The sequence below is a fragment of the Callithrix jacchus genome, chromosome 17 (assembly GCF_049354715.1).
Source record: "Callithrix jacchus isolate 240 chromosome 17, calJac240_pri, whole genome shotgun sequence".
NCBI classification, from domain to species: Eukaryota; Metazoa; Chordata; class Mammalia; order Primates; family Cebidae; genus Callithrix; species Callithrix jacchus.
Genome location: NC_133518.1, coordinates 70,505,750 through 70,518,590, shown reverse-complemented (window position 1 = coordinate 70,518,590; position 12,841 = coordinate 70,505,750). Strand labels below are relative to the sequence as shown.

Here is a 12,841-nt window from a genome sequence, read left to right as displayed (position 1 = left end):
ATGTGTTTTCTGAGTTCTGTGAGCTGTTCTAGGAAGTGATCAAACCTGAGGTGGGGTCACAGGAACTTCCAATTTGTCGCCAAGTCAGACAGAAATTGTGGGTAACCTGGGGACTGAGGAAGAAAAGAAACTTCTTATCTGAGGAACGTGGGCCGCTATAAAAAAATGATCACGCCTAGAAAGGCACTGAAATGAGAGATTTCATTTCAGGGCTCACATCCTACCCCTTTGCCCTTGAGCTAAGTAATCATTTCTGAGTCGCTTGCTATGAGGGCTCTAGACCGACGGATGCCACAAATAGCTAAAAAATTAACGTAACATGCCATACGCTGGACCCCGTAACACATACCCTATAATTCAACAATGTATAGCCAATCACTCATCAATGTTACTTCTGTAAACCAATGAGAATTCTTGAAAAACAGTTTTTATAATTGCCCCTTCTCTGAGTCATCCTTTTTCTTTTCTTTTCTTTTTAAGACAGAGTGTGTTGCTCATTGTCGCCCAGGCTGGAGTGCAGTGGTGTGATTTTGGATCACTGCAACCTCTGCTTCCTGGGTTTAAGCGCGTCTCCTGCCTCAGCCTCCCAAGTAGCTGGGATTACAGACGCCCACCACCATGCCCAGCTAATTTTTTTGTATTTTTAGTAGAGAGGGGGTTTCACCACGTTGGCCAGGCTGGTCTCAAACTCCTGACTTCAGGTGGTGTGCCCGCCTCAGCCTCCCAAAGTGCTGGGATTACAGGCGTGAGCCACCGTGCCTGGCTCTGCTTTTTTCTTTAAAAGCTGAAGCCTCTCTTGTTTTCCAGAGGACGTCCCAGTGCTTCCGGTTGCGGTCATCAACTTATCCCAAACCAATTCTCTATGTATATTAATTTGCCTCAGTTTCTTCTTTTAGGTCAACAGGACCTACTACTGGCAGTTGGCATCTGAAGTGGGTGGGGACAGTCTTGTTGGACTGAGACTTCAGCCTGTGGGATCTCTGCTAACTCCAGTTAGTGTCAGAAACGAGTTGATTTATAGGACATCCAGCTGGTAGAGAATTGATTGGTGTGGGAAAAAGAACCACACACGTGGCCATGGAAGTGGGCTGATTATGAACACTAGAGAGGAAACAGGAGTTGGTCATTTACGTGGCAAAGAGGATGTTGCACATGCAATTAAGAACTTTAAATTGGCCAGGCCTGGTGGCTCACACCTGTAATCCCAGTACTTTGGGAGGCCGAGGCGGGTGGATCACGAGGTCAAGAGATCGAGACCATCCTGGTCAACATGGTGAAACCCCGCCTCTACTAAAAATACAAAAAATTAGCTGGGCATGGTGGTGCGTGCCTGTAATCCCAGCTACTCAGGAGGCTGAGGCAGAATTGCCTGAACCCAGGAGGCAGAGGTTGCGGTGAGCCGAGATTGCGCCATTGCACTCCAGCCTGGGTAACAAGAGCGAAACTCCGTCTCAAAAAAAAAAAAAAAAAGAATCTTAAAGTGAAGAAGTTCTCCTGGGTTACTGGGATGGGTCTGATAGTCACAGGGGGCCATATGGGTGAAAAACAGAGTCAAAAGAGTCAGGTTTGAAGATGACTTTGAAGATGGAACAAACAAGCAGCCATGAGTCCGGCAAGGCAGCTGGAGAGACAAGGGAACCCATTCTCTCCTGGAGCCTCCAGAAGGAGCGAAGTCCTGCCAGACGGTACGTATTTTCAGCTTTGCAGCCATACGGTCTGTCACAATAACTCTGTCCTTGACGCAGAGAGGCAGCCATAGAGAGTTCACAAATGAACGGCTGTATTCCCATAAAACTCTAGCTGTAGACACTGAAATTTGAATTTTATGTAATTTTTACAAACTGCAAAATGGTATTCTTGTTCTAATTTTTCTGCAACTGTTAAATAATATAAAAGTCATTCTTAGCTTGCGGGCCACACAAAAACATGTCATGGGCCGGATTTGGCCTGTAGGCTGTGGTTTGCTGACCACCCCCAATATCGTCTTGTGGGAAGTAGAAAAGCTTCCTTTCAAAGTTTCCTTTCTTGTTAAAGGGTAAGTGTGCTAATAACTTTGTTAAGCCCTATCCTATGTAGCTGTTAGACATGCCGTGCTTACAGGCATGTCGTACACTCTGTGTCCTTGTACTTTAACGAAGATATCTGTGCTGGACGTGCTCACAGGCATGTCCCAGCTCTCCATTGCTTTTACCAGTTTAGAAACGTTTTAAGTTGTTAGCCAGTAGGGTTTTAGTTTAGATTGTGAGGTCTGGCTCCAGCCAACGGAGGTCAGACACAGCAGTAAGAACGACCCCCAATGCACAAGGGATAAATTTGTGTGTTTTCCTTTGTTCGTTGTACTCTTGCGGCAGGATGGCTAGCGAGGGTCCCCTTCCTGCAGTCCAGGAAATAAAAATTGCGTTGCTGAAAGATCCTTTGTCTCATTTTTAATTTGCAGCACCGAGCATCTATTTCCAAAAGAAAAGAGTATATTTAGACTCTTTTGTGTCTGGCTTCTGATTCAACACAATGTCTAAAATTCATCCAGGATCTGTTCATTAGTAATTTACATTGCTGTGCAGTGTCCCATTGTTGGCTATGCCACAACTGTTTATTCATTCACTTGTTAAAAGACAGGCCCAACTGTTTACCTTGTCTTTATTACAAATCATTGTTATTTGTTGAAATATTAAGCATATGCTCTAAAAATGTCCAGAACGAAAAGCAAAAATTATAGTAGCATAGGTGTTAGCATTTTTCCCAACCTTGTATATTTCCAAATTTCTAGGTTTTCTTGCAACTTTCTACAATTCACAATTCTTTATACTTGTGTAACATGAGAATGCAAACCAATCCCATAAACCAAGTCAGAGTATTTCCTAGTTTGTTTAGACATTCAGAGTCACACCAGCCACCACTCAAAAGCGTGAGCCCATAGCTGACCATAAGGATAATCCTGACGAGACATTCTCAGGTTCCTGGGAGGAAGCAGCACACGTGATTGCTGCATTGAGCCTCGCAGTATGATTTCTTCCTTGCGCTGCAGGAAAAGAACCCTAGGAGAAAGTAGTAAACGGCTATTTTCAAGTCCGACCTAGTTTACTTTAACTCATTTCTTCCTTGGCACTCCTCATTGGCAAGGACAAGGCCTCCCATTAAGATGTTATTTACTGGATGGGAGATTTCTAAAGTGTCTCCAGACAGTGTATCTTCAGCTCAGGTGTATTTTTTTTTTCTTGGAGCAAAAACATAGCTGAACTGTAAGATTCAAGCTGCAGCCTGACAGTGCCAGCCAAATCCCTTTGCTCTAGAATTCTGCCACGCCGGTTCTGATGGGAACTTCCTTCTGAGAGCCATTTCCCAAATCTGCCCCCACAGCTGAGTACCTAATTTCAAAGCCACACTTTAGCCTTGATAAATTCCCTTTACTGAAGAAAACCCACAAAATTCAAAAAATTGTCGACAGTTCCACTACTCCTTTCCACACACGTGAAAACAGTAAAAACCAGAACGGATGGATTCCTGTGTTCACTTAGTCTCATTTTGAGATGTCCTTAATTTGCTTCTTCTTTTCTAAAAACTGAGCTGTGAAAATAAAGACTGCCTGTGAGAAGCTCAAATGGTCCTGCAGAAAGCAGGGCGGACCAGGCAAGGTTGAGGGTGACTGAACTCAGTCACCCAACGCCTGGGAGAGTGAACAGACATTCCTATCACAAGCTCAGGATGCCCGCAGTACGAGGGGGCTTCCCTGCATAGAGCTCCTATTCCCTATGGTAACTTGGAAAATCAGAAACCCTGAGAACACAGACAGCGCTAGCACAGGATATGAACATCTGTTCCGGACTTCTGATGGACCACAAATTCAATTAGAATAGCGGAGTTAGTAACGCATGGCTGGCCTTTGAGGAAAAGAGACGCCCGGATGTTGTAAGTCTGGAACACCACGTGGACACGAGGCCAGCATGGGGGAATAAGAAAAAAATTGGTTGGCCAGGCGCGGTGGCTCATACCTGCAATCCCAGTATTTGGGAGGCTGAGGAGGGAGCATCACCTGAGGTCAGGAGATTGAGACCAGCCTGGCCAACATGGCAAAATGCTGTCTCTATTAAAAATACAAAAATTAGCTGGGTGTGGTGGTGCATGCCTGTAATCCCAGCTACTCAGGAGATTGAGACATGAGAATCACTTGAACCCGGGAGGTGGAGGTTGCAGTGAGCTGAGATGGCATCACTGCACTCCAGCTTGGGCGACAGAGCTAGACTCTGTCTCAAGAAAAAAAAAAATTGTTAAGTTGGTTGAGAGCTCAGGCATGCTTGAGCCCCTCCAAGTTTAAACCCAAATCAGCTGGTCTTGCTGAAGCACCAAGTCCAGAGAGGCCCAGACAAAGCTCTGTCTCACTCCCCATTTCTCTGAACCAGCAGTGAGCGTGTTAAGGATGCTTGTCTGGAAATGAGCAACTTGGTACACATGTATACGTATGACCCAGACTCAGGGCTCCCCAGGAACCCAGCTCTCTCCAGCTCTAAGAAACATCCAGTGACCGTTTAAACCTCCTGATTCTCCTAACCTCGTAATGCCATAACCTCAGAGACAGTGGCTGTCTGAAGACGGGCTGATCCCTTCCAGTCATGGGCAGCAGAGTTGCCACGATGACTTTCCAGCACAGGAAGGAGCAGCTCTAACTTGTGGGGTTGCTGTGACCCCAAATAAAAGAGTTTTGAACCTTAGGTTCCTGGAGGTGTTACCACCGTATTTTCATGTAACAATTACACCATAGGATCTAATGGATAATAAATACTAAAATCCACTAAGCGTCATGGTGTCTATCAACCCATGTTAAAATACACTGAGAGCAAATAATGTCTATTTTGAGTACCTCACACTACCTGGCCGGGTTCTAAGGGGCTTTCCATGTATTCTTATTTAAACCAGATCATGAGTCCGAGGTAGGTACCACAATTAGCCCCATTTTACAGATAGAGAAACTGAGACACAGAGAGGTGAAGTCATGCTGATGTCATGAACCAAGACAGAGCCCCAATCTCCTCATGCCAGTGCCCTTTCCAGCTCTACCGCAGTCTCCACTGTCCCATCCAAGCAGCTAAGTTCTGGAGAAGAAACTGGAGTGGAAATGCTTAGGTGTGTGCTAAAGAGTTCCCTGCTAATCTGTTTTCTTTTTTCTGTTAAGCATAAGCATGCATCCATAGGGAGGCGGAGTTTACATAATTGTTTTTTCCTATAAAGACAACACAAGGGCGGGGCGAGGAGGCTCATGGCTATAATCCCAGCACTTTGGGAGGCCAAGTTGGGCGGATCACAAGGTCAAGAGGTCAAGAGCATCCTGGCCAATATGGTGAAACCCCGCCTTTACTAAAAATACAAAAATCAGCTGAGCATGGTGGCGTGCGCCTGTAGTCCCAGCTACTTGGGAGGCTGAGGTAGGAGAACTGCTTGACCTGGGAGGCGGAAGTTGCAGTGAACCAAGATTGCACCACTGCACTCCAGCCTGGAGACAGAGCAAGATTCCATCTCAAAAAAAAAAAAAAAAAGACAACTCAATGTATTACTCTGTAACTTGATTTTTTTTTTTTCACAATATATCACTAACATTCCTCACACTGTAGACATGAATCTGCTTTTGTGTTTTCTGATGCTGTGGAAAGGATGACTATTTAGTCTGAATGTCTCTTCCTCCCTAAATAAGACTCAAGGAGTGGGGTAGAGTCTGAAGGGGGTGTGACTCTTTGAACCTAAAAGGATGCTTAAGTCTTTTACGATAACAATTAAATGGTAAGGAAAAATCCTTGACACCCTGTGGGGTCTTCTATTTTCTGCTCTCTTCTCCCTTTGAATTGAGTCTCTAAAAAAATGGTCTTAACTGGGTATCTCAATATTCTCTTAGCTTCTCAGAGCCTCGACTCTCTCAAATGCCTTTGTTAACTATTTCCCTTTGCCCGCTCCTTGAACACACTCTGCCAGGGCCTTCTCCATTTGTGTTTTTGCCCCAGACTGGCTATCAAAGTGTGGTCCCAGACCAGCATCACCTGGAAGCTTATGCAAAATGCAAATTCTACTCCAGATCCACTCAACCAGAAACTCAGGGAGTGGGGCCTGGTGAGCTCTGATTTTACAACCTTCCAGGTGATTCTGGTGCAGATAAAATTTGAGAACCACTGCCTCAGACAAACCCACCCCTAGCTGTCACCTCCTCCCATTGACAGGCAATTCCCACATCTTCATCTTTAACCTCAGCTTCTTTTCAAGCTATGCACCTACATATGCAGACATGCTCTCTGGACATCTCTGCCTTTCTACTCCACAATCTCCTATACTCGACACTGCCCCAAAAAAACTTACTCATCATCTCCCCCAGGTCTGTTCTTTCTCCCTCATTCCCAGCAACTCGTGCCAACACCATCTCCCCACCTACCCAAGACAGAAACCACGAAGTCATCCTAGACTTCTGCTTTCCCCCCATCCAGTTAGCCACCAGGTCGGGTTGATTTTCCCTCTTTTCTCCTTTTTTTTCCTTTTTTTTTTGGAGATGAAGTTTTGCTGTTGTTGCCCAGGCTAGAGTGCAATGGTGCGATCTCAGCTCACCGCAACCTCTGCCTTTGGTTTCAAGCAATTCTCCTGCCTCAGCCTCCTGAGTAGCTGGGATTACAGGCATCTGCCACCACACCTGGCTAACTTTTGTATTTTTGGTAGAGACGGGGTTTCACCATGTTGGCCAGGGTGGTCTCGAACTACTGACCAGGTGATCCACCCAACTTGGCCTCCCAAAGTGCTGGGATTACAAGTGTGAGCCACCGTGCCCACCCTCTTCTCTCCATTTTTATGACCTTAATTCAGGCTCTCAGCTGGCCTAAGTCAGCTTCCAATGAGGCACCCAAGGACTAATGTAGTATCAGTCTCTTCCAACCCTCACACTATTGCTAAGATAATCCCTCTAAAACATGAGTCTAAATGCATTAACCCTGCCTAAAGCCCAAGGTTGCCCGCTACCCTCAGCACCAGGTCCCAGCTTCTCAACAAGGAAGTCCCCGTCTCATCTGCTGTTCCTGCAGACATTCCAGATGATGTAACCATTTGCCTCAGCAATCTTGCTCCTGAGAATATAGCTCCCAGTTCTCAAACAGCTCCAAAAGGTGACATGTACAAAGATGTTTATCACAGACTCCAGAGCTGGAATCAACATTGGCTTCCGTCACTGGAAGGGTGAATAGGTAAAAGATGGTGGATGCACACTCTGACTAATCGACGGCTCTGACTAACCTCCCAATAACAATCCCTCTGCAATGTAACTTTTCAGCTCCTCCCATTAAGAGGTAGAGTCTGTTTCCCCAAACTTTGGATCTGGATTGGACTCGTGCCTTGGTTTAGCCAACAGAATGTGGCAGAAATGCCTGTGTTCAAGTTCCAAGTATGGGCCTTGCACGGTTCCCCTGCCGTGGATTTCTGGCCTTGATGAGGGAATGTGTTCTCTTTCTGGGTCCACAGGGGGTGTAGTTTTAAGGGCAGGAACTTCCCAGCACCGTGCCCCTCTCCCTTCTCTCTCCATCCGGGAGATTTAATAGTCTCTGTTTTAATTTTCACCCCTCGGGGGAAGAACCAAAAGTCAATCACTCCAGCGGGAGTTCTAAGGAACTCCTTTCACTGGCCTGGGTCTTAGAGAAGGTGGGGGTCCTCCCAGGTTAAAAGTCCCCTTCTTCCACACCCCTTCGGACTCCATGTTTGGACCCCCTTCCACCCTCTTGAAGCCATCTTTCTCTCTCCTGGATTTCCCGTCCGGAGCCCCCTTCCATACACTCTCGTGGAAGCCTGTCTTCCCCTCTAGACTCCATCTCTCTCTGTTCCCTTCCACTCAGTGTGGAAGCGGCTTTCCTCCTCTGGTTTCCCCTCTAGGAACCCTTCTTACTCGGTTCGAGAGCAGCTTTTCTTTCTCTCACTCAGGGTAAGAGTCAGCGGTTTCCTTCTCTCTTCATCTCCTTTTTCTTTCTCCACCTAAATAAATTATTTTCTACAAACACTTTTGAGTCTGGCATTTGCTTTTATGAGCGTGCTGTGCCGTGGTCTCTTCACCCAATTCTTGGGGAAGTGGTAGACCTAGAGAAACGTCCTCTCAGGGGAACTGAGGGGGCTCCCCTGAACCCCAACACAACGTTGCCATCAGGTGACCAAGCTTGGGCCAAACTGAGGAAGGATGACAACAATGTGCCATGGTCCCCTGAAATCATGCAGTCCCAGCAGATCACAGAGGGACGGGTGACACCAGCTGACATCAGCAGACTCAGATGCAAATCAGCCAGAGCACTCAAGCAACCCCACAGTCTCATGAAGGAGTGGCCGTGGTTTTAAGTCACAGAGTTTTGGGATGGTTTATCACAAAGCATACTAACTGCTACACTCTCCAAGGAGAACCATGAAGCAATTCAAAGCAACAGAATAAGTGGGTCCGTAGCAATATGAATCCATTTTAATAGCATTGGGTTACTTGAAAATGAACTGATGAGATATCTTAACACAATTCCATTTACATAAGTTATACGGTCAATTATATATATATATATATATATATATATATATATATATTTTTTTTTTTTTTTTTTTTTTTGAGACGGAGTTTCACTCTTGTTACCCAGGCTGGAGTGCAATGGCACGATCTCGGCTCACTGCAACCTCCACCTCCTGGGTTCAGGCAATTCTCCTGCCTCAGCCTCCTGAGTAGCTGGGATTACAGGCACACGCCACCATGCCCAGCTAATTTTTTGTATTTTTAATAGAGACGGGGTTTCACCATGTTGACCAGGATGGTCTCGATCTCTTGACCTCGTGATCCACCCACCTCGGCCTCCCATACTTTTTTTTTTTTTTGAAGAGTTTGTCACTCAGGCTGGAGCGCAGTGGGGCACAATATCAGCTCACCGTGATTTCCGCCTCCCAGGTCCAAGCAATTCTCCTGCCTAGCCTCCCAAGTAGCTGGGATTCCAGGTGCCTGACACCATGCCTAGCTAATTTTTGTATTTTTAGTAGAGACGGGGTTTCACCATGTTGGCCAGACTGGTCTCGAATTCCTGACCTCAGGTGATCCACTCCCTTCAGCCTCCCAAAGTGCTGGGATTACAGGCTGAGCCACCATGTCTGGCCACATTTATTTTTTAAAAACATGCAAAATTAAGGATTTCTATTACGTTTAACCCATGAATATGATTGCCAATGGCGTGGAGGAAAATGAGGAAACAATAAGAGACCCCCAAGGACTGATGACAATGCCATACAAACTGAAGAGCGGGATTTCTCAACACTCCACACTGAGTAATACCTACTCATCTGGTAAGCTCCAGCCCAAACGGAGCTCCTGTTTACAGCCTGCCATGCCATCTTCTCTCAGATCATTAAGGCTTGTAGCTGAATAAGAAGTGTATCTACCAAAGTTTTGTGACTGTCAGCATCTGTGACCTAACCAGCTTTGAAGGCAGGGTCCAGGGCTTCATTTTTTGGAACACCTAGTATCACCTATACTGCAAACGTGTCAATAAGGTAACTTTCCTATCCCGTAAAGCAGTTTTCCACCCTTGACATCAGTGGCATTTTGTACCTGATGCCAGTATCACCCTTCCAGTTGTGACAATCAAAAATGCCTCCAGTCGTTACCAAATGTTCCTCAGGGAAGAAAACTGCACTCTGAGAACCACTGCCTTAGCCGCTTGAACCCATAAAGCCACAATTTGAAGATGGCTTTGTAGAAACAATTAATATGTTTGAAACAAAAATGTTTGAGATTAAGAATTACGTCACTCTCTACCTAATGCTGCGCAAGGGGGATTTAGATTGCCAAAATATTCGTCTTAAAGAGATGGTTTGGGCCGGGCGCGGTGGCTCAAGCCTGAAATCCCAGCACTTTGGGAGGCCAAGGCGGGTGGATCACGAGGTCAAGAGATCGAGACCATCCTGGTCAACAAGGTGAAACCCTGTCTCTACTAAAAATACAAAAAAATTAGCTGGGCATGGTGGTGCGCGCCTGTAATCCCAGCTACTTGGGAGGCTGAGGCAGGAGAATTGCTTGAACCCAGAAGGCGGAGGTTGCGGTGAGCCGAGATAGTGCCATGGCACTCCAGCCTGGGTAAAACAGTGAAACTCCGTCTCAAAAAAAAAAAAAAAGAGATGGTTCTCACCCACTAGCCCAAAACTAATGTTTTAGTTCACTACCCTACGGGGAAAGATTAAATACAAAATTCACTTGAGTTTTCTCATCTATGCAGAAAGATTCCTCCTCCTAAGCCTTAGTCAAACCTTTTATTTACAAAGTTTAAATTTGTCTCCTTAAGTCAATGGTGTATGCTGCTGGTTTCTGTTATGCTGCAGAAGGGGATGTTCCTACACTGTACTATTAACTGAAACACGAAAAGCCAGCGAGTAACCAGGCTGAAAGAATTCTGCCTCATTGATCTGGTGTGTGCCTCCAGGGCAAACGCCGGGCATTTTAATAACCTCATCCTGACCTTCGGTAATCATTGCAGGCTACTAACTCCAGACAAACATTTGCCTCGGAGGTTTCTCTATGGAGAGACAGAAGTAAACTCAGCTTCTTTTGTTCAGATAGACTGAATATCACAATCCCGAAAATACAGAGCACTCACATCATTCATTTCTTGTGACTAGACAAATAAAGGAGCAATGGAAAGGGTTCTACAAAGATCTGAGGGAAGACATTTCCTTCATACTTCTCCTGTCCCCCATGCCACCCCCAACTACAAATCAAAGTTCAGCTGAGAAAAACATCAGTAAATGACACGATCAGAGAAGGCAGGGCTGCTGGGGGGACATTCTCCTTGTCTCAGAATAGGCCCCCCATCCTCAACCCCCTGCCAACACCCAGACTTTTAAATGAGAATAGGGTCCCTTTTACAAGACCTGGCAGATGAGATGCTACTGTAACTAAGTGACCAAACTTAGCAACATTGATTTGGGGACAACCAATTATCATGCGATCACAACCGGCTACCTGCCAGCAGCACCTGCTCTAACCCAAACGGCCTAACAGGCTGGGGTTTTTTCTAGATGAAAGTTGAGGAAAGAAACATGACAACTAAATGGAATCTGTTGGTGTTTGACTGGTTCCTCCAACAAAAGGCTGAGGTAAAGGGCATTCTCGGGACAATGCAGAGAACTCGAATATGGACTGCATCGCATATTAGTGAACTGACGCTACATTCCTTGAGTGTGATGAGGGTATTACAATGAATTGAATTAAATAATAGTTAACAATTTTGGGGAAATACATACCGAAATACCTAGAGAGTGCAAGTTCTCAGTGATTTAACACCAACCGCTACAAAAATAACAGCACACACATTCACACAGAGAAAGCAGATGCAACAAGATGTGGACTGGCAAATGTAAGTGAGGGAGTCTACAAAACTTAAGAGCTTATTGTTCTATTTTCCTACAGATTTGAATTTTTTCAAAATTACACATGGGTCGGGGAAGCTAGGTTGCCATCAACGTGTAACCAAGACAGAATGTTTCAGAAATGCAACATATGAAAAAAAAAAAAAATAGAAGAGCCAAATACTATTTCCTGCCTCAAATCAGAAGGTAAGTGACCCAATTTACTTCTAAGTGTTTGGAAGCATAAAACAAAAATGGAACACCTGAATCTAATCCGCCATGTTTGACCCTGTCCCACATTAAGAACAAGCTGAACTCAGATGTTTTGATGCATCAGAGTTCTCAAAAATACCAGAAATTTCTCACTGATATAATGGGCTTGAAGATTTATGCACATATGAAAGAATTCCAACCACAGCATTAAAGTAATCTTTGTAGCCTGTTAACACAACTGCTGTCAAGAGAATATTGAGACATCTCGCCAGGAAAGGCCTCTTTCCCAGCAAGCAGTAACTATCAGCAACTTAGAATAAGACAAAGATCTTTTAAAACAAAATCTTACTTATTTGTGACCTATATTTGTTTTGGCACCTAGACTTGTACAATTTGGACGTTCAATTTAGAGTCTGTGTAATAGTGATGGAAAATGATTTGCTGAAGAATGGGAGAACACTGCGCAATCCGGCATGTGATTTTCAGGGCTGGGGGTTAAAGACACAAAAGTGGTTTAATAAAATGAAAAGGGGCCACCTGGGTATTTAAGTGTGCGCCCAGGTCTCTCTCCAAAGACAACAAGGTTTGACATCTAATGCCCCAGGGTTCCTTTGTTCAAATTCTGCAAGTCAATCTCTTCATGCCATGGGTCTTAACAGATCCTGAAGTTACGGACAAAACTTGGTGTGTATGCGCAGAGGTTTCCAAGGGGAGGGACCTTAGCTTTCTTCTGTTCTCAACAGATCCCTCACCTCCTCAAATAGGTGAAAAAAACCCATGCCTTGTGAAATTCGCTCTAATCTATTCTCTGGGTTTAGAAATCCAGGGAATGGCCGGGTGTGGTGGCTCATGCCTGTAATCCCAGCACTTTGGGAGGTCGTGGTGGGTGGATCACTAGGTTAGGAGATCAAGACCATTCTGGCCAACATGGTAAAACCAGTATCTACTAAAAATACAAAAATTAGCCAGATGTGGTGGCACGTGCCTGTAGTCCCAGCTACTCAGGAAGCTGAGGCAGGAGAATTGCTTGAACCCCAGAGGCGAAGGCTGCAGTGAGCCGAGATCACGCCACTGCACTCCAGCCTGGGCAACAGAGACTCTGTCTCAAAAAACAAAAAACAAAACAAAACCAAACCCCAGGGAACTTCGAGCACCCACAAGTGTACTTCTACATTTAAAAGGGCCGCCGATTCCTCCTTTTCTGCTTCCATCTGTCTCACCACTGTCTCCGCTTTGTCAGGGGGCCAATCGCCTTTTG

At 45.4% G+C, this 12,841-nt stretch overlaps 1 protein-coding gene across 5 annotated transcripts in view; it reads right to left on the bottom strand.

Annotated features, from left to right (window-relative positions):
- CMTM8 (CKLF like MARVEL transmembrane domain containing 8) overlaps positions 1-12,841 on the bottom strand; it is a 149,107-nt gene that overhangs the window by 82,987 nt on the left and 53,279 nt on the right. The gene's annotated exons all lie outside the window — the stretch shown is intronic.